This window comes from Periplaneta americana, chromosome 2 (assembly GCF_040183065.1).
Source record: "Periplaneta americana isolate PAMFEO1 chromosome 2, P.americana_PAMFEO1_priV1, whole genome shotgun sequence".
Lineage (NCBI taxonomy): Eukaryota > Metazoa > Arthropoda > Insecta > Blattodea > Blattidae > Periplaneta > Periplaneta americana.
Genome location: NC_091118.1, coordinates 40,503,900 through 40,525,796, shown reverse-complemented (window position 1 = coordinate 40,525,796; position 21,897 = coordinate 40,503,900). Strand labels below are relative to the sequence as shown.

Sequence of the window (21,897 nt, the reverse complement as noted above, 5' to 3'; positions counted from 1 at the left end):
AGAGAATTGCTTCTACCACCGTTGCTGATTGAGGTGAATCTTCATCATCGATGTCTTCATCACTGATTTACTTGAGTGTTCATTGCGTTGCACAAACGTGAATCTCCAATCAACTTGTTTCGATTTACTAATTGCTGATTTGAGAAAGAAATGCATTTGACAACAGCGCTATTTAGCAACTACAGCCAATTTGATGCTCTTTAAAAGTCACGAAACGAATGCACCAAGTGGGCGGTGACTAGGAAAACAAATGAACGCTTTGCTGTTTTGTTGCTTTTTGTAGAAAGGAAACAGGCGGATTCTATTTGTATATAGACTATGTACAATATAGAAAAAAAATGAAGCAAACAAAAAAACGTGAAGGGGCTTCTGTTGTGGGATTTTCTAGTGGAGTCGACAAGAAATTGGAACATGCATAGCCTCCATAGCCCAAAAAAATTCCATTTCCCATCTCTCTGTTTACAAATTGAGCTCGTAACCTACTCATTAAAAATATTGTGTTGTCATGTGTAGAACCCTGTCAACGGGCTACAACATTCCAGAATTTCAATAATGATGTAGGCTACTTATTGCCTGTATATTCACAAAAAAGAAACCTTTTCTATTTCGATAAAGTTCGGCATCATTTAAACCTGATGATTGGATAGGGATGTTTGCAGTCTATAGAATCAGTTACTCTTGGAAATCCTGACATGGCTGAAAATTCTCCCTGGATTTCAAATCGTTCCCTGTCAGAGGTTGGGGGCTTTATGAGATCCTGCGATAACAAAGCAGTTTCATAAGTAACATTCCTAACTACTCGGCAAATAATTGAATTGTGGACCCCCAACAAGATCACCTAAGACTGTCTGAAAAATTCCAACAGCATGAAAGCTCAGCGTTATTGGAACTTGGTTCATAGGAGAAAGTGGAAGGTTTCGATTTGTCTGTCTGCATATATTTGTTTCAATTTTTGAAAGTAACAAAACACACGTATCCTTACTTAACCTAAATGTTTGCTCAAATTCTCTGCCATTATACATATAAACAATAATTCATGCCTATAACGGAAATGCCCTCTTAATAACATTTTCTCATCATAAAATTTCTTCATCAGAAGAATCCATTAGGCCCATGTCGAAACAATATTATTACGCTATAACTATTTACTATATAAATTGCAGTAAGTGAATTATAAACAGAACAACATAAATATTTGATCAAGGATCAGTACTTAACCAGCAAAAATCGGTTGGTCAAATTTGATGAAAGACTGGTCTCCGATCAAATACTGATTCTTTTTTTTTCTGTAACAGAAATAGAACTGATGGCCATTCAAACCCTCCTTGATCGCCAATCATATTTGATGGAGGTTTCTGCAACCAGGCCTTTTAGTGTTTTCCCTACTGATTTCAGGACCCTGCAGGCGGTGGATATACTACATCCAGGAGCAACGTCGATCTGGTTCTTCTTCCTTTGTGGTTGGCGTCCTTGTAAGGGAAATTAGGGCTGAGAAGAAGTGGCTATGTGAACTCTAAGCCTGTTGGCCACTTGTCTCACTACGATTTTCATCAATGATTAGGAAGAGAGTCGAAAAGAATAGAAGCGAGAAAGGAAGAGAAAGAAAACAATTGTGAAGGAGAACAATATGGACAAAAAGAAGAGAGAGAGAACAGCGAGGCAGAGGAGGGAGAAAATTTGCTATGCAGCCAGATAAAATAAAGGAATGGCCTTGTACTGTCTATATTCCTACACCTGGACTAATACTTTCTTGATAAATACAGCAGTGATTGTGTGTTGTGTTGATAAATTGCGAGGCAATTGACACAAAACCCGATAATATCCCGGAGAAAAAAACCCATAACTCCAGTTTAGTTACAAACTGGCACGAACAGCAGCCACGTATCGCTTTTGTAAGTCTCGTTTTAATGGTACGTGTTACAATATAAGATAGATCATTCAATGCCTGTGCTAACTTTAATTTAGGATTATAACAAATTTCGTAGTGTAAACGGCAGTGGAAATCGGAAGAAATCTGCTTCAAAGTCACATCGTTAATAAACATTTTTCTCGTCCTCTGGTGCGAATCTGTCATCAGACTACGCATAGACTGAGTTATAAATGTTAATTATATTCCTGCAATCACCAAAAATACCGTGTGAATAAAATTTTGTTATACCGCCAAACAGAAATTTTTGATCGGAAAACTAAACAACACAAGAAATGTACAGGGACATCATTTTATTTTTACTAACATTTCTAATATTAACCTGGTTATACCTTTGGATTAACGGTTGAGAACCGGAAACACAGTTTGCTACCCCCTTCCACGACTGGAGTTCGATGATACTGGCGTAAAATATAAACAAATCACTTTACTGGGTATAGGAGGGAAGAAAAGTAGTTCATCCATTTATGTAAACTATGAAATATCACAATTTTGAGTTTGATAATTTTCATTAGGTTTTTGTTTAATCAAAATACAGTACAGTATTAACAATAAGTGTTTTTACTCACGAACTAAGCTATCCATTCGGACATATTCATTATGCAGTGTATATTAGTAATGATACTCGAGAGGAAATTAAACACAGAATAAATATGGGAAATGCCTGTTATTATTCGGTTGAAAAGCTTTTATCATCCAGTCTGCTGTCAAAAAATCTGAAAGTTAGAATTTATAAAACAGTTATATTACCGGTTGTTCTGTATGGTTGTGAAACTTGGACTCTCACTTTGAGAGAGGAACATAGGTTAAGGGTGTTTGAGAATAAGGTGCTTAGGAAAATATTTGGGGCTAAGAGGGATGAAGTTACAGGAGAATGGAGAAAGTTACACAACACAGAACTGCACGCATTGTATTCTTCACCTGACGTAATTAGGAACATTAAATCCAGACGTTTGAGATGGGCAGGGCATGTAGCACGTATGGGCGAATCCAGAAATGCATATAGAGTGTTAGTTGGGAGGCCGGAGGGAAAAAGACCTTTGGGGACGCCGAGACGTAGGTGGGAAGATAATATTAAAATAGATTTGAGGGAGGTGGGATATGATGATAGAGAATGGATTAATCTTGCTCAGGATAGGGACCAGTGGCGGGCTTATGTGAGGGCGGCAATGAACTTCCGGGTTCCTTAAAAGCCAGTAAGTAAGTAAGTAAGTAAGTAAGTAAGTAAGTAAGTAAGTAAGTAAGTAAGTAAGTAAGTAAGTAAGTAAGTAAGTAAGTAAGTAAGTAAGTAAGTAAGTAAGTAAGTAAGTAAGTAAGTAAGTAAGTAAGTAAGTAAGTAAGTAAGTATATTAGTACATTAGCGTGCAATATAGAGAATGAAGTTAAATTGAAAAATAATCATAATATGGATATTTAAACACATTTTAGAAAATGGTGGCCGTTCATTTCGATACAGGCTTCAGTTCTTTTGTGCATATTATCGCAATATAGACTATTGTACTTAGTTCCAATTATCAGTTTCGTCCTTCGTAGGCTACTAGCAATTCATGTTGAAATAATTCTGTACCTACTCTATAAAAGAGTACCTTACGTACTGTAAATTCAGTCTTCACTTCTGCCCGATCCTAAAGGATAAAATTACTCAGACATGCTATCTACTGTCCGTCCAAGTGGTTAGTTAGTTAGTGGGGTTTAAAAAGGGTGCGTCAGCTACTATGGCTATTTGCACCCTTTACAAAACAGAAACACAATACAATAACCAGAATGCGTAAAATAACTAAAAAGCATTGTCAGGTTAAAACGAAGTTCACAAATGCAGTTTCAACAATATGATGCATAAAAATCATAAAGTGAGCAGTTCTCAGACCCTACCTAGTTTTTAAAAATAAACAATAAAATAATAAAACAAATGCCACCAGAAATAAATTGTCTGGCACATTTATAAAATGCTCGGATGTAAAAGGTCCGAATCCAAATGGTTATGTCGCAGGGTCGTAGAAAGGGGGGAAATCATGTGACTGTTAATTACTTAACGAGACCCTTTTATTTAAGTTATTTTAAACAGTTGTATAATATTACGTAGACGTCCTATTCCTAACAGAAATTAATGTTTTCAGGAAAGAACTAAAACAACCCAGCCACTAGCCTTTACAGAGGGGCGAGCAGAAGCGGGTGGGGGAAACCGGGATGCGACGTAAGCAAACGGACGACAGTACCTGTGCGAAAATACGATTCAATATTGAAAACTCTTTCGTCATTGAAAAACGCGAACATATTTTTGGAACGTACTATGCTCACTAACTCAGTACTGTTTACTATGACCGTAAGGCGACTGTGACTGCATACGCGGCCTTGGTTCTGTGTGGAGGACGGTTAGAAATTTTCTAGTAGAAGGAGTGGGAGTGAAGTACATTAAAAAAAACTCAGGTACAATAAAAATTGAAGTAAAAAGAAAATGATGTCCCTGTACAGCTCCCCTAATTGTTTTTATTTCCAGAGGTCTGCATCGGACGTTTTTGCTCGAGCGCCAAGTAGTTCATAGCATAATCCGATAGGTAGCGCCCATGCATGATGGGTAAAATTGTCACGAGCGATAAATCCTCGAACGGTATACGCCGAGCGTCAGACATTCGTTCTTGTTACAGTGATGAACTGTGTAGTAACATCATAGATGTTTATCATTTCAAAACTTTGCAGTGTTTAACTAACCTCTCCATAGTACAACTACAAAACTTGCTTTAAAATGTAATATAAATGTTGTAGGTAAATTTCCCCCCCCCCCCACAGGAATGATTTTGTTTTTGCCACATCTGATAGATGTTATTGGATGTAAATGTAATTATTATAAACGGAGAACACAATCACGATAATGCAAGAACTGTATCAAGTTTTCTAGTAGTAATAATAATAATAATAATAATAATAATAATAATAATAATAATAATAATAATAATAATAGTAATAATAATAATAATAATCTCTAATAATTAGTGTATCAATCTTTGCGTCTATAACAGTTGTGGGGCATGATTATTCGTTTTATTATATTTTCTGTGACGTTATCTCTGTACTAAAATTATTATTAATCTATTGCTATATCAATAATATTTTGTAAAACGTTTCTACATTGCCGCAGTATATAGGCGGAACACTATGTATGGACCTATCATATTATATATGTGGTAAATCAAATATTGAATAATTATTAATTAGCAATAGGCTAATAACTGTATATAGAAGTTTTTCATACTATTTTATTTATAACTTCATGTTCCTGTTTTGGTACGTTCCATTGACTGTTCCTTATTTTTACCGTGTGAGCAAAACATATGTGTATCTTATCTTCGCCTTCCATACAAGATAAGACATGTCGGTGAGATGACCTTGTACTGTGCTGCTATTTATTACGAGCGTATCACGACCGATCGTATCTCATTCGAGGGGTGCGACACTCGACCGAGTTCAAGCGAGCGATTTAACTCCAATGCAGCACTCTGACCTTCACCTTCCTCTCTGACTACAAGTTGTAACCTGATCGCATCGTTCAGTGGCTTAGTTTGAAATTAAATTTGAACGAAAACCATCCATTCTATTGAAATATGCCAGAGGGATAAATATCTATCGATATGGATAAAAATCAAGATCCTACTCGCAGTACAAATAAGAGGGTGTTAAACATTTGGGAAAATACTTTTTTTCTGAGAGAACAAACTATATACTTTCCAACAATATGGTATTACACTTTTTGTTACATACATCACGAGCTATTCGCTCTGAAAATCTGCAGCGTTATTTCACATCACTAACAGAAACACGTAAAACATCACTAACAGAATTTGGAGTAATTTCAACGATTTTTAACGACGCTTTATCAACTACGAGGTTATTTAGAGTCGATGGGATTGGTGATAGCGAGGTGATATTTGGAGAGATGATTTTTCATAGCAACATATAGCTTTAAAATGTACGTTTCACAAAACTTTAAATTTTGAGTGGTTTCCCTTTTGAACTGGGTCGTCGGTTTCTTCACTATGCAATAACAAGATTTGAAGAAAATTGTAAAGAAGTCTAACAAGATGTTATAGTAATTTCAGGTGTTCTGATAGTTTCCAATATTGAAGGAAATTCCACCCTCAGGATGAAGAAGTGGAAAATAACTAGTGCCGTTTTGCTATTTCTAGCTGGAATGTTCTTCAGTGTAAATTCAAACTTCTTTACGGTAAATCAAACATGTTTGCTTATTAATCAATGTCATTTAGGCTATTTGTGTGTTCATATCTAAATTTTATTCAACTTCTTTATTTATTTCATTCCACTGACTATTTCACTTGTGTTACGTCATTCTACTTTCTAACAATAACTGTAAAGAATGTATCAGATATGAGCCAATCAGAGCAGCAATTCTTCAGAAAATTATCGTAGCTTCCCAAGGGCGTACGCAAGAGGGGGTTCCCGAGTTTGAGCCTCCTTTAACTTAAAAAAAAATACATATTTAGATTTCAGTATTATTTTTATCCATAATCGTTTTCCATTATCTAATTTTTCACTGTCAGAGTAACAAAATCTACATCGACATAAGGTATAGTCCTCCTACCTCTCCTTCAATATAATCCCTGTGCTTGGTGCTACGGTACGTTCGAATTATAACAATGCTATCTTTATTATGGAGAGACCTACTGCCTAGTATCGACCTTGTAATAAAATGAAGCCGACACAATATGAAATGAAAAGCTTGTTTTGACAATTCTACAGTGCAGATACTGGTTAATCGTACAGAATCATGTCCTTCCCGAAGCGCTTCCAGAAGGACTTTTGTACATAGTAAGTTGTCCTTCCGGTAAGACAGATTCTTAAACAATATTTTCCATATGCTGTCCTTCTAGCAGGACGTATTTCTGTAACGTCCTACCGGCAGTACGCAAGTTATGGGTCCGGCCGGTAGTACCCTGTTATCCTGCCAGAAGGACGTATTACTTATTTTGTACGTATTTTGTTTTGTTTATTTATTTATATTCAATACATTTTACATTAGTTTTACTGACTTTGTAAATAGAAAGAGAAAAGTAGTAAATTAATAATGCTATTTATTATTTTCAATAAAATTTACATTAGTTTTATTTGTAACATTAGGATGATAACTAAATAAATAAAATTTTATTCAATACATATCAGGAAAGTAAACAATGTACATAATATATGTGTGAATAATAACATTGTCTTATTTTATCTTTTTAACATATTGTTCTTAATACTTGCTTGTAAAATAGAATACTAGACCAGATATTACTAGAGATTATTTAAAGAAATTTGAAAATAAGTAATTTTAAAATACCATTTATAAGATTTAAGCCCAATAAATACTAACTTTCATTAATTATGCAGGAATTCCATTCTGAATGTGAAATGCAAAGCAGTCACGTTTAGTTTGAGGACTACACATAACTGCTCTTAGACCACAAGGAACACAAAAGTAACTAGCTTTTTGTTGTATCTTCCTGATTCTGGAGCAAACAATATGTTTTCTCTGGATTTTTGTTGTTTCTTGTCAGACTTTTAAGAATTATTGGAGTTAGAAGAAGTGCCATTGTTGGCTATGTTAGTTATGTCTGAGGAACTAATCCACGTTATTCTGTTATCAATATTCCATTTTATTTTAACAAGTTTCCTACGTACCTTCAATACAGTTCCTTCACACACACTTTCAGACCATGTATCACCAAAAACAGATTTACTCCAAGTGTTATTTTCATCTCCATCAAAGAGAATTGCTTTAGCGAAAATTCGCGCACCGTCACAGAAAGAATCCGCTATATATCTCTGCAAAAATATGTCGTACCAACTTATTTATTTTTTTGCGCTAATAGAGATAGAAACGCTCTTGCCAATGGTCCAGGTGAACATTCTCTCAGCAGAACAGGAAATCCTATATAATCACTTGAACTTGCTAGGACGATGAGGACATCCTGTCCTGCCGGTAGGACGGTATACGATTAATCAAATACTGTGCACTGCCGATTTTAAACTCATTTTAAGAGCGATATGCACCTGTTCGTTATTGTGAACCGTTCGTTTAACGTTTTGTGCATTTGATAGTTCATATTTTTAATATAAACCACACATTAAGTTATCATTCCGGGTTCTTTGATATATCTAAGCGATCACAGAGCTCAATTTTACAATTTTTTTTAGCAAAAATTCGCCTAGAGATTTTCGCGAGGATAGTGAAAATTTCACATTGGCAAATGTTTCTTTGCAGCCGCAGCGTGACGATGTTGGGATAGTTCTTTCTGGAACTAGTTCACACCCCCTTGTGAAAACTCAGCTGATGATGATGATGATGATGATAATAATAATAATAATAATAATAATAATAATAATAATAATAATAATAATAATAGTAATACATAAAACTAAAAATACCGATAATGCAGGGGCGGTTATTCAGGTGAAGTAGGTGAAGTACCATTTCACCTATTTGCGTACAAAACACAATCTTATCTCGTATTAATAATTAATTCTAGTTATTACCGGTTCCGTATTTATAAAATAAAGAAAGTTTTATTCTCAGTCGTTATTAACAGTGTTTAGTTATATAAATAGTACCTGTAATCGTACGCTGAGTAGAATAATGTCAACTATCAGGGATGTAGTGGAGGTGGAGCGGAGAGGAGCGACGCTCCGGCACTGTGTTCGAAGGTGGAGCGGAGCTCCGGCACTGATTTGGAATTTCAAAATATGTTTTGACATCACAATACTTTCCCAGCTAACGATATCTTGGTTAATGTCAGAATATTTAGTGATTATATTTTCTGTGCTTCCTTTAGAAAATCGGAACAAGTTCGGAAGTAGAGGGTCGCGAGACCACTATGGTCTGTCCAATACAACTTCCGACCTGACAAATGGCGCCTTTAGCATGTTACCATGGCAACCATTCAAATCAACCAATCACAAGAGACGCGTAACCATGGTAACGTGAAGGTGTTGCCTTGTCTATGTTTACAAGTTGCACGTGAATACCAGGGCCTAGTGGTGAATACAGTGGCCGGAATGACTTCGAGTTAGCTGGTTAGCGCGTGCTTTGTGTGAATTAAAATATTATTTAGTTGTATTATTGTTTTAGTGTATCGATAATTATTGTGTTTAAATTATATTACACTATTATCTTCGTTGTCATTGGTGGAGTGTGTGTTTTCTAGTTTCTGCTAGAGTTTTCAAATAGATGACTTGTGCAATGTCGGAAGGAAGGAAAGGCAGGCGGAGAATAAAGAATATTGGACAAGGTGCCCCGTTAAAGAGTCAAGCGCGAGAGATGGTGTGTTATGTAAGAGAGTATTTTGACAGGAGAAAAGATAATGGTGGGCCTCTTTTACCTTTGGCGCAAGTCGTAATGAGAACTGTTGCTTGTGTTAAAATTAATAGCAGCACTGTTACCAATATTTTAAAAGAAAAAGACCGTGCAGATTTTTAATTATAAATATTTTTACACTTTGCAATTTTTTCAACGCCTTTCTAACAATATTACATTGAAGAATACCGACACTCATAAAAGTAGAGGCTTCATATTAAATTAAAACGGTTTTTACAGTTTACAGTCCTTTCGACGCTTTTCTAACGGTATTTACATTGAAGAATACCGGTACTACTACTACTACTACTACTACTACTACTACTACTACTAATTATTATTATTATTATTATTCTATTATTATAGGCTAATAAAAATAATAAGGTACACAAATTTTAATGCCTAGTGTTCAACAAATTGGTTAGAAATGTATGTATTCATGTCAGCCGTTCATTACTGCACTCTATCGGCAGCGCGCTCGCTTACACGAAAGATGGGCAACATGACAACACTGCTCCCCCTTCTCTATAAGCTGTCAAGTCGGAAGTGGTTTTGGTCAAGGTATAGGAGCGTAGACGGGGTGTGTGGTGAGAAATGGAGGAAGAATCAGTGAATGGACAACCACCAAACCAAACTTTAGTGCGCTGCGCGAAATGATCACATTCCTAATTCACTTTCGTTTCGTATCGTATTTCGTTAGTTTTCACGTCTTTGTGCGATACAGGAGATTGTCTGTGGTGTTACCGAAATGTGTTGTGTTTGCTTCCCAGTTATTTTACGAAGTGAATTTTAAGCAGTTAATTTACTGCCTATAACGTGACTAAAAGACTGCTTGAAACTTTGGTTTTTATCTATTGCCCTTCAGTAAATATGGAACAAAATAAATATAGACAAAAAACATTAACTTCTTTTTTTTCTCGTGCCATTGCTGTTATTAGTGGAATTACAAAAGCTCCCTCTCCTGATACTGTTGATATCTTAAGCCCATCGCTTCTATTTGATGAACCTAGTAATTCAACCATCACCACGGCATGGCGCGTCCTCAGGTTGCGGATAGAGGAGACGGCCTCCAGATATGGAGGGTAGCTGCGAATATATTGAATAAGCAGTCGTGGACAGCCGATAAGGGGTGGTCCTCCAGCTTGGGGGTTGGGCGAAGGGCTAACAACCCATCACCGTAAAAAACAGCTTGTTACGAATCCCTACAATAAGCCTCGGAATAAGGTGCTTAGGAAAATATTTGGGGCTAAGCGGGATGAAGTTACAGGAGAATGGAGAAAGTTACACAACACAGAACTGCACGCATTGTATTCTTCACCTGACATAATTAGGAACTTAAAACCCAGAAGTTTGAGATGGGCAGGGCATGTAGCACGTATGGGCGAATCCAGAAATGCATATAGAGTGTTAGTTGGGAGACCGGAGGGAAAAAGACCTTTAGGGAGGCCGAGACGTAGATGGGAGGATAATATTAAAATGGGTTTGAGGGAGGTGGGGTATGATGATAGAGACTGGATTAATCTTGCACAGGATAGGGACCGATGGCGGGCTTATGTGAGGGCGGCAATGAACCTTCGGGTTCCTTAAAAGCCATTTGTAAGTAAGTAAGTAATTCAACCAGAGATAGTGTTATAAAAGATACAAACAGTTCCAGTATGACTGCGAAGAATATTCGTCATAATGTTCAAAATAGTGAAAGCCAAAAAGTGAGTGGGCGAATGTATGGAATGAAGAAAATATGACTTGGTCAAGAAAAAAGAAGCTTATCCGTGGAGTGATTGTAAGCAATGTAAGCTAGGCTGTAAAGTGAGTCATGAAGTAACTACATCAGGTGCATTAAAAAGAGCGTATTTTTGTATCTAATGAATGGCGCTCATATTCAGTAAATTACTACGGATCGCACAGATCAGCTTAAGTCACTACGAAAAGAAGATTGAACACAAGAAATCCAGTGCTCACAATATAGCACAAAAATGATTGATACGTCTGAAAAGCAATCGATTGAAAATGTTGGCGAATAAACGAGTGCAGCCCACCGTGAAACAACAATAGCGAAATTTATATCAGCTTATTACATTGCGCAGAATGATCACCCTTACAGTGACCATTTCGGTTTACTTGAGCTTCAGAAGCTAAATGGGGTAGGTATTGATTGGTGTTGCCTTGCATTCTCCTTACAGTCTTACTTTATAGCATTTATTTCTTTGTCTTACTTTTTTTTTTTGCATTCAAACCTTCCCCCTTCTCCAAAGGTTATAAAAAACATAAAGAGCTCCGGCACTGTAAAGTTTGGGACTGCAACCCTGGTTACGAGAGCCGAGCGGAACTTACAATACTGTAGAGGTGAAATTATTTGGGCTCCATTCTCATACAGTCCTTGGTTTCCATGGTAACGTGACGTCACGCACTAAAGAAGGATTGTATGAGTGAAGTGCGTTTCTGAGTCTTTCAGTTACGGAGAACTGTCAGACTTGTAGGTGGAGTAACCAGTTTGTAGATCTAACGGTACTAATAATAGAGAAGGGTTGCAGCTGGTCTCCAAGGCCGGGGGCAATTGTTGAAGGGCTGTGAAACTTTACAGTATGTACTACCTGACTCGAGAATAGTATCCTCATTCTTTGTGTCCAAGTAGCCATCCCTGCAGCGGTAAATTAGTTGGCTATGTTATTTTATCAGGACTACACGTCACATACATTCGTAAAGTTTAAAAGTTGTTTTGCGCCGCGTATATTATTTCTTCTCACGAGTTTGCCAGTTTTGTTCCAGCTCTTGTACTTGAAAGTTTAACGTACACATGTAGTTTAATTTAGTTTATTGACGTATTTAATGTATTTAGAGTATATTAGTGATAAGTATATATAATGTATTAATCATACATCGTAGTGTATATTGTATGTTTAATCACTATAGTGCTATTATGCAAATACAGTACTTAGGTATCAGTACATAGAAAATATTGATAAATGAGTGCGAAATATGTATCCCGAAAATGGCACGATTTGTAATATATATTAGAAATGCCGTTTTGTAGACTTAAATATGAGGATGAAAAGTGCTAAATATAGATAAGTTGTATAAAATAATGGAGCTGCAGAACAGGAATTTGGGGAAATGGAATCCCAGCGCCCTAAGACATGGTTTGACGAGGAGTGTCTATACGCCACTGAAAACAAAAATATAGCATATAGGAAATTACAACAGGGACATGGAACAAGATGTTTACTTGAAGAGTATAGGAATAAAAGGAGAGTAGAAAAGACAATTCATAAGAGGAAAAAGAAAGAATGGATGAATGCTGAATTAGAGAAATTAGAACTTTTACGAGACCGGAAAGATACCAGAAATTTCTACAAAGGCATTAACATGGCTAGGAAACAGTTCAAACCAAGATTAACCTTATGCAGGCATGAGGATGGATCTCTCATTAGTAATAACAACAGTTTACAGCAGAACGCCGGAGAGAGCAGTCGCGCGTGCACAACTCGCTAACACAGTATACTTGGTTCGAAAACATGACGGCCACTCTTCTTGGAATTGGTAATCCCTCATAAACCCCCATCCACTACTCAACCCCTAGCCGCGTGGCAGAAATACAATAGATCCCAGCATTGCCAAATATAGCAGTCATTGCCTCTACCTGTTGGGTTTAACCCGTTCTCAGTGTCTAGTGCTTCTACGCCCGTCAACCAAAATCACCGAGTCACATTAATGTATGCATTTGAAATACAACATAAAATCGCTTTATTATAACATAACTGCTCCTCGTTATGTTGGACAGTGGACATAGGAGTTTGGTAGGTCATGTTTTCGCGCATACATGAAGAGTTATTCTTATAGGGATATCCTGAACTAGCACCAACAGATAGCGCGCGTGTACTTTGAGAGATGCGCTTTGCGTGAGCACTTGTTTTTCGGTATATAAACATTGAGGATTTACGTAGTGTATTAATACATTAAATACTCTTAAAAAACCTAAAAATGTCAATTTTTATCGTATTCTTATATGTAAAAACCAGGGAAAGCCTTTTGTCTTCATTCAGGTCTCGAAATATTCTGAATAGACTATATGCTTTAAACCTTAAAAATTTGACTAATTAAATTGCGCCTCGAAAGTGTAGCTATTAAACAAAGTAACTACTACAAATAAGGAATTGCTGGCTACAGTTTCATTTTGGAAGAGGGAAAAGAAAGATTAATAAAAACATACGCAACCTCGATAGCAAGCTATGTTAGCTTAGATTATATTCAGTACTTCTTGAAGTCTCCAAAGTTTACTCCACCATTTTACGCCTGTCGTAAACTCTCTATTAACTGGGATGTTTATTATCCAAGACGATCTATAGTGAAATCCATTTCGTGAATAATGTTTTAATGTGCTGTAGACTAATTATTAAAACCATGTTTCACTGCAATTTTCTTAGTAGGCCTATTCAAAACTGCATTTTCTTAACCTACAAAACACAGGAATAATCGTGATACTACTACAATCATAATATATCATCTTATCTAACATTGCATTTGATCTTTCTGCAACTAGAGAAAAAAATACGAGAAATTCAATCTCGATAGTCCCTTCCGTATTAAAAAAAAACATAGGTGGCTGCAAATAATGTTTTTAGCGTACGGTACTTACAATACTAATGATTAAGGAGGCAATATTCACCTTCGACAAAGTTCCTATATTATTTATTTATTTTTTTATTCGTGCACCTCGTTCTCAAAGTTCTCATTTAGATTCATGAATATTCAATTTACTTGTAACTATATTCTGCATACTGCAGATTTCCCCATCCGTCTCTTAAGGAGAATCGCCCAGTATTATACAAGTTCACACTATTATTTATTGTAAATTAAATTAAATTATGAGGTAAGAAAATACTGAATTACATTGATTTATACTAGGTTATACAAAATAATTATAAATACAATTTTTACACGCACAGGAAACCAACAAATGGGAGAACTATAGCACAGTCTAATACATACAGTCGCGCAACTTCAACACTTTTTTTGCCAACATTCGCGACATTAGCGCCCAAGCGGCAGGCAAGACACTGGTCATAGGGTTGATACAGCCAGCACGTGCTTTAAAGGGATGCGAGATGTTATAAAAACGTTTTAATCATGCGTAGGAATAAAGACAATGTTTGCAATGACGAAAATTGCAGTAACAACAAGTTTAACTCTCCGAATTTGTCGTTCTTCAGATTTCCTAAAGACCAAGAGAAAATCATAACTCAGTCATAACCAATAATCCACGTTGTAGGTAGCCTACCTATTGTGTTCTATAAAACATTTATTACTTATCAGTTAACTATTTGTATGTCAGGAAGGAGAGTTTAAAATTAATAAAAACAAAGTAAATACCTGTTACAGTATATTATTTTTTGCAGAGATAACATGTGTAAATGTGTAACGATTCCGATTTTGGATAATATATCTACAGTTTTTAATGCAAGTAATTCCATAATTTTTGTATTCGTGTTTTTTTTTTCTTTATATTTTTCAAAAGTTGAACGTTATATTGCATTCAAGTAGGGATCATGGTGTTAATTTTTCAAGAATTCATGGAGTATTGTAATCCTTTTGCAAAATATTCACTTCTTGAATAAATCCAGACTGTGTCTATACATTTCTGATGTGTTGGTGTAGATTCATGTGGCAGATGTATTAAGTTCTCAAGAGCCTTTTTAAATTTAATATATAAAGCAATCTTTTCTGTAATAATTTGCATGACTGTTATTGGTGGAGATTTTACATTACCAGTGATTATTTGAGCCGTTCAGAGCAGAAGTGGTGTAAGTCAAAATTAGGTAATGAGGTTTAAAGTAAATATTCTGTAAAATACAGCGCAAAGTAGCAATTAATATATCCTTCGTGCTATTCACTGACTACTAATAGTTTAAATAAATTCAATATTAACTGCTATTTTGCGCTGTATTTTAGAGAATGTTTACTTTAACCCTCATTATCCATTTTGACTTACGCCACTTCTGCTCTGAAAATAAAATTAGGCCTACATTTTCTGAGTTAATTGAAGTCACAATTTTTTCAACAAAATTGTGTGTTCATTTATTTGTTCTCACCTACGTCATATTAACAGTAAGGGCATGTAAATTACGTATTATATAGGTAGGATAAGTTAAAATTAACCTTATGTAATGTAAAATGCGATAAACTTGCCATAAACATTTAAACCATAATATCAGCACTATTTGTCAGTCAAAATAATAAAGGAAATACCGGTTCTTAAGAAATGAAAGATAATGAACTTCATAAATCAATGTCTGTCATATTAAGGTTTAAATCTTCCCCTTTTTTATTTTCAAGTTTACCTCAGCGGCCGAGTTTACCCCAATTTGCGGTATGGAAAATAGTTAATTTCTCAGGAAATAGGGAGAGGAGTTTACCACGCGATGTACCCTACGAGATATGCCCTACAATTTTGAAGCTACTAATTTTGACTCGTCTCACAGAAAATATAGAGTTCTAATGATTCATAAATATATTTAGGAATGGATTTAATTAACCATTCACGTACGAACAACTTTGTTATTTCAAACCATGATTCAGTTGTAAGGAGCAGAAAGAATTACGTTTATTCCCAGCTTCTGAAACTTGTAGATTAACTGCGTGTGAAATTCTTCTAGGATTCTAAAGTAAAATTAATAAGAATCATATACATTTACTGTATAACATAAAAATATAAAACAAATTACGCAAAACCCGTTTTCTGATGTGTTATCATTATGTCGTGTGCACACTTTTAACTTGCCTGCCGCTAGAGGGCTACTGTCGCGCCAGCTGTCAAATGTTGGCGTGACTGTATTAGACTGTGATAATACGGAAAGAAGTGACAACTCCGCGAGACCAAGATTAATTGCACTTGCTGCTCTATTCCCATGTCAAGCAAGTACTGATTATGTTATAATAAGGACACAGTTGCTTATTGTAAGCGATGGCTTATTAAAAATGATAGATTACACATACCATAGTTTTCCGTAGTCTATAAGAACGCCAAATCTTACTTTAATTCTAACATCCACTGACGTCACCTAGGGTTTAATATACGCCACAAAATTTGTACAAAATATTTTGCAAACAGGCCGATTACCAACGATATTCGCTCCCCAGTGCAGCTGCAAAAATTATAAATTGGAAAGATTCATAACCCTATCGCGAATCGAACAGTGACCTTCGGCTTTGTAGTGCAAAACCTAAACGGCCATCGGTGTAGCTCAGTCGACTGAAACGCTTGAGTGCCGATCCGGAGTTGCACTTGAGCGTGGGTTCGATTCCTGCTTTGGCTGATTGCCTGGTTGGATTTGTCCGAGGTTTTCTCCAACCGTAAGGCAAATGTCAGGTACTCTATGGCGAATCCTCGGTCTCATTTCGCCAAATACCATCTCACCATCACCAATTCCATCTTGTAATTGATACAGGGTCGTTAAGAAACCAAGTAAAAATGAAGTACCAAACTACTACACTATCGTGTGTTGTACGTTTCATAATTTTTAAAAGTGAGTAGTTTCTCTTTATAGGAGCAGCCCACACAGATGAACTATGGTATATATTCAAAACACTCTACCAAAACAACTGGGGATATGATTTGGAAGTTCAAGAATTAATGACATCATTGGTCATTAATTTTGCTAAGTATGGGTAAGTAAGATAGGTTACATCGATCTAAACTCTTTAGAACAGCCCTGGAACTCTGAAACCTCCTCCCATGTCATTTCTGCTTCACTGCCTTATAAACAAACGCACAGTGAGCACGTGCATCAGTGACGGATTTCAAGCGACCAGTGAGAACGAAAATTCGTAAAAGCTATGATGCAATACGTCACTGAGGAGTGCTTAACTACCGGTCTACCACTGGCGGTTCCTCGAGGGAGGGAAGGGAGGAACGTCCTCCTCACATTTTTCTTCTTTTGAAAGTAAATACCAAATAAAATATGTGCCTTGAAATTCGAGGAAGATTCGATAATTTTTAAGTTCTCAGCTATAAGAAAACCTCGGTTGATCGAGTTTTAAACGACGCGCGCTCATGTGCTGCTAGAAAACTGTGAGAAAGATGCGAGATTGTTTGTGTGGAGGAAAGTCAATCCATTCCTCCTCTACTGCAGTTAACACACATAGACAACAGCGCACTAACGGCCAGAGAAAGAAGCAGAGTTTTAAAGCAAGTAAATTAACGGATAGGGAGGAGATCCTCCTCTGAATCAGCGCATGAGCGGGAAATAGAAACCGACTGGTCGTGCAGCAAGCTCGCTACCGCTGCCATCTAACGATGTTGCATTCAACCAGACTATAACACATCTAGGAGGAGGCACAATAAAAACAGTTTTAACGCAAAGGTATGAACGACACCATATAAACTTTTTTTTTTTAATTATAAATCAAAAATATTATTCATTGCACTTTATATAGGCTACTATTCATGGCTTGAAAGTTAAAGTTGGGTTTATATAAAACAAAGAGGAAGTAGTTAGTTCTACGTTAGTATCGCAGATCTTTTTGGCCCCTGAAATTCACTTCCATTCATTGTCTACTAGACAGGGCAACAGCCAAGTTGTCAGTTTTGTATAAATATATTTGAAATTCAAAGTAGGCACTCCAAACTACATCATTTTTAACATAAAAATTAATCCGCCACCGACAGCTTCGAACAGTAATGGTAGTATGACTTTACAAGAACTGACATTCTTCAAAAGCATGTGAACTGAACTTGTAAAATGTATATGTGGCAACACAGACCACGTGGGTGGGTGCAGTGTTGTTGCTTTCCTCAGATTATTTCCCATTCCTACTTCCGTTAAACGGTTCCGATTACGTGTTAGTAGCTATAATCTCTTCCAATACGTGTGCTCGAAAAATGCTGCGACGTTGTGAATTTCCTTGTAATTGTTAATTTGTGCGATTATTCAACAATGAATGGAAGTGAAAACATAATATAGTTTGGAAAATTTAGGAAACTCAGTTTACAAGAACAGATCAATGCTATACAGAAGGGAAGGCCAACCCCAACACTACCTGGCTAATTTGAGCATGTTTCATTCAAGAAGGTGTCATTTCGTGCTTTCTCCCCTCTTAAGAAATACGCAGGAGCCGCCACTGCGGTCTACTCGTCTCAGCCGGGGAAAGTGGAGTGAGGAGTTAAGGAGAAATCTGTAGTAATTCAATTCACTTATTAGCGCCCAGGCGCCTCCTTTAGAAGATGAAGATAGTGGAGAGTGGTGTAGCCAAAAAAAAAAAAATAATAATAATAACGTAGGCATAATTTTTTATATTATTGTGAAGGTTATACAGGGACATCACTTTATTTTTACCAACATTTTTAACATTAACCTGGCTATACTCGGAAACACTGTTGCCCCCTTCCATTACAGGAGTTTGATGTTACTAGTGCAATATGTAAACAAATCATTTTACTAGGTATAGGAGGAGAGAAAAGTAGTGTATCCATTTATGTTGTAGGGAAATACGACATTACGATTTTCAGTTTGATCATCACTTTTACGGAATTTATCAATATACAGTAGAGTAGTAACATTTTTTTTTTCAAAAACTGAACTTTTCAGGCGGCTATGTTCGTTATGTAATGTCTGCTTTATTTAGCATATTAATTATTGATGTTAACATACAATATAGAGAGTGCATTTAAATTGAGGGGGTCATAAGTAAAGGGCTGTAAGTGCACTTAAGTTACTTTTGAGAAAATGGGGTTTAAATTTTAAGCTTTCGTAAAATCGGTGAAATTTTTATTTAAATTTTAATGTGTGATGCGATTAAAATATCCCTTTGCCACTAAAATTTTAGATACTTTTGCTTACACTGGATGCACTTAACTCATGTTATTACAAATGTCACTAGCATCCCTTTGCTTCTAGCCACCTCAATTCAAAAAAAGCTAACCTGAATTTTTAAACAAGTTGCTGAAAATGGTTGCCGTTCATTACAATGCAGGCTTCAATTCAGTACGCATATTATTAAAAACATTTTGAAGCATATTCTCTGAAATTGAATTTATCGTTTCTTGAATATAATTTTTTAGTACGATATTATTAATATAGGTTCTTTCTTCTATAGACAACGCAATCATATTTATGAAACACACTATACACTGCAGTGTTTACTTCACTGCTTGAAGACTTCGAATGTAACAGCGGCCGTAAGTTTGTGTGTCTGACGAGAGCAAGGACATTAGTGAAGGGGTGAGAGTGAAGTACATTCAGAAATGCAGGTACAATAAAAATGCAAGTAAAAATAAAATGATGTCCCTGTATAATCTATACGCAATCTCCAAACTCTTTGGAAATTTATAAAAAGATAAATCTCCCAAGAAGTAGGCCTAAAGAAATTATAATTAATAAAACTGCCCTAAAGCAGTTGGCTACGGACTGGAAGGTCCGGGGTTCGATCCCAGGTGGTGACAGGATTTTTTCTCATTGCCAAACTTTCAGAACGGCCCCGAGGTTCACTCAGCCTCCTATAAAATTGAGTACCGGATCTTTCCCGGGGGTAAAATGCGGTCAGAGCGTGGTGCCGACCACACCACCTCATTCTAGTGCCGAGGTCATGGAAAGCAAGGGGCTCTACCTCCATGCCCCCCAAGTGCCTTCATGGTATGTTACGAGGATACCTTTACTTTACCTTACCCTACACAAATAAGAAAAATAGAGTATTATCTGGAACTGGTTGAAGCTACCAAGAAAAGTAACAGTCCTAAAGATATCCTGAAGTTGCTAACATTGGAAACTATTGATAGTAAATTTCCTAAGAAAGAATAGGTCAATATTTTCACTGAAGGATCCCTACTGTTCAAACGAAATGGAACAGGTGCTCGTGCTACATGTCCACTTTTCTCGTTTATTAATATCCTTAGGTTGAAGCCTATTCAACAGTTCAAACTTTATTGTACCGGATCTCTTATTTTCAACCAGCTGTTATATTCAGTAACTCTAAAACAGATATAACAACCAATCTCTTACCTAAAAAAAAGATTATATTGAAATATTACACACTATCTGATGAAGCTCAACGAAAGGTTAGTATTCAAATGGGTACCGGCACACTGTGGATTATCTGATAATGAAACTGTTGACAATCTTGTTAAGGGAAATAAAATTTTACAAAACCCAATCGTTCACCATCATTTTAAAATTCCTCTGCAGAAAGAAAAGTTACATTTGTTCGGATCAAAGTTTTGTACATTTATATAACAAAACTAAAATTCTTTCAATCTTTATTATCATGATACACTGATCGCTTAACTTGACTGAGCATATTGGGAATTAAACCAAAACATTTAAAATATGGTGAGTGAAGATATTGGAGATTAAATCAATGACTTTCTCAAAACACGGTATGAAATGTTTCATATAAAACATTACAATTTTTATCCCGAAAAGGAAGCAAAAAGGAACAAAATTGTATGAAACTTTTATGTTTCAAATATCTCAAAGAATAACCCGTTGAAATTAGTGACTACTTACGGTTCATTATACTGTATATAGAATGTAAGTGAGATAGCCTTGCAGAATTTCAGAGCGAATAGCTGATATTGTATGTAACAAAAAACTATAATATCATATTGGTGGAAAGTTAATAGTTAAAAAAAAAGTTTTTTTTTTTCCCTCAAATATTTAACAACCTCTTATTCGGTACCTATTGCAAGTAGAATCATGATTTATGTCCATATCGGTAGGAAATCTAATACAGGATAATTATCTCTCTGCCGTATTTTAAAATTGTGGACTGTTCTCTTTAGTTGATTATTTAACGACGCTGTATCAACTACGAGGTTATTTAGCGTATGGTGATAACGAGATGGTATTTGGCGAGATGAGGCCGAGGATTCACCATAGATTACCTGGCATTCACCTCACGATTGAGGAAAACCTCAGAAAAAACCCAACCAGGTAATCAACCCAAGCGGGGATCGAACCTGCGCCCGAGCGCAACTTCAGACCGGCAGGCAAGCGCCTTAACCGTCTGAGCCATGTCGGTGGCCTAGTGTGGACTGTTTTCGTGTAAATTTAATTTAAAAAACCTCTAAATTCAAGCCACTGCACGATGCGAGCACGTTGCAACGTCGCTCACTTAGCGAGACACACCGAGTTCGTTGACCTCTTACATGTGTATCATGAGAAGAATGTGTTAGCGGCGATGTTGCCGGATTGCTGAAACTTCTAACATAATTTTCTAATCTCAAAACGTAAAATAGGTTTCCTATTCATTTAAGAGTACACTATCGTCCCTTTGAATCAGGAAGGTTATTTCACTTCCATCCTGTATGTTGTATTTATAATCTACATGAAGTGCTGAATATTTTAATGTCCATAAACCGAAAAAAAGTGATTTTTAATGATGGTTGAGAAGCTTTTATCATACAGTTTACTCTCAAAAAACCTGAAAGTTACAATTACAAAACAGTTATATTACCGGTTGTTCTTTATGGTTGTGAAACTTGGACTCTCACTTTGAAAAAGAAACAGAGGTTAAGGGTGTTTGAGAATAAGGCTCTTAGGAAAATATTTTGGGTTAAGACGGATGAAGTTACAGGAGAATGGAGAAAGTTACACAACGCAGAACTGCACGCATTGTATTCTTCACCTGACATAAT

The 21,897-nt window shown here is 36.2% G+C and overlaps 1 protein-coding gene across 1 annotated transcript in view; it reads left to right on the top strand.

Annotated features, from left to right (window-relative positions):
* Window positions 1-1,876: 1,876 nt before the first annotated feature.
* The window catches only part of LOC138692860 (juvenile hormone esterase-like), a 76,730-nt gene continuing 56,709 nt past the window's right edge, over window positions 1,877-21,897 (top strand). The window contains exon 1 of the mRNA XM_069816165.1: window positions 1,877-1,910. The gene's annotated coding sequence lies outside the window, so the exon portion shown is untranslated. The remainder of the gene's footprint in view (window positions 1,911-21,897) is intronic.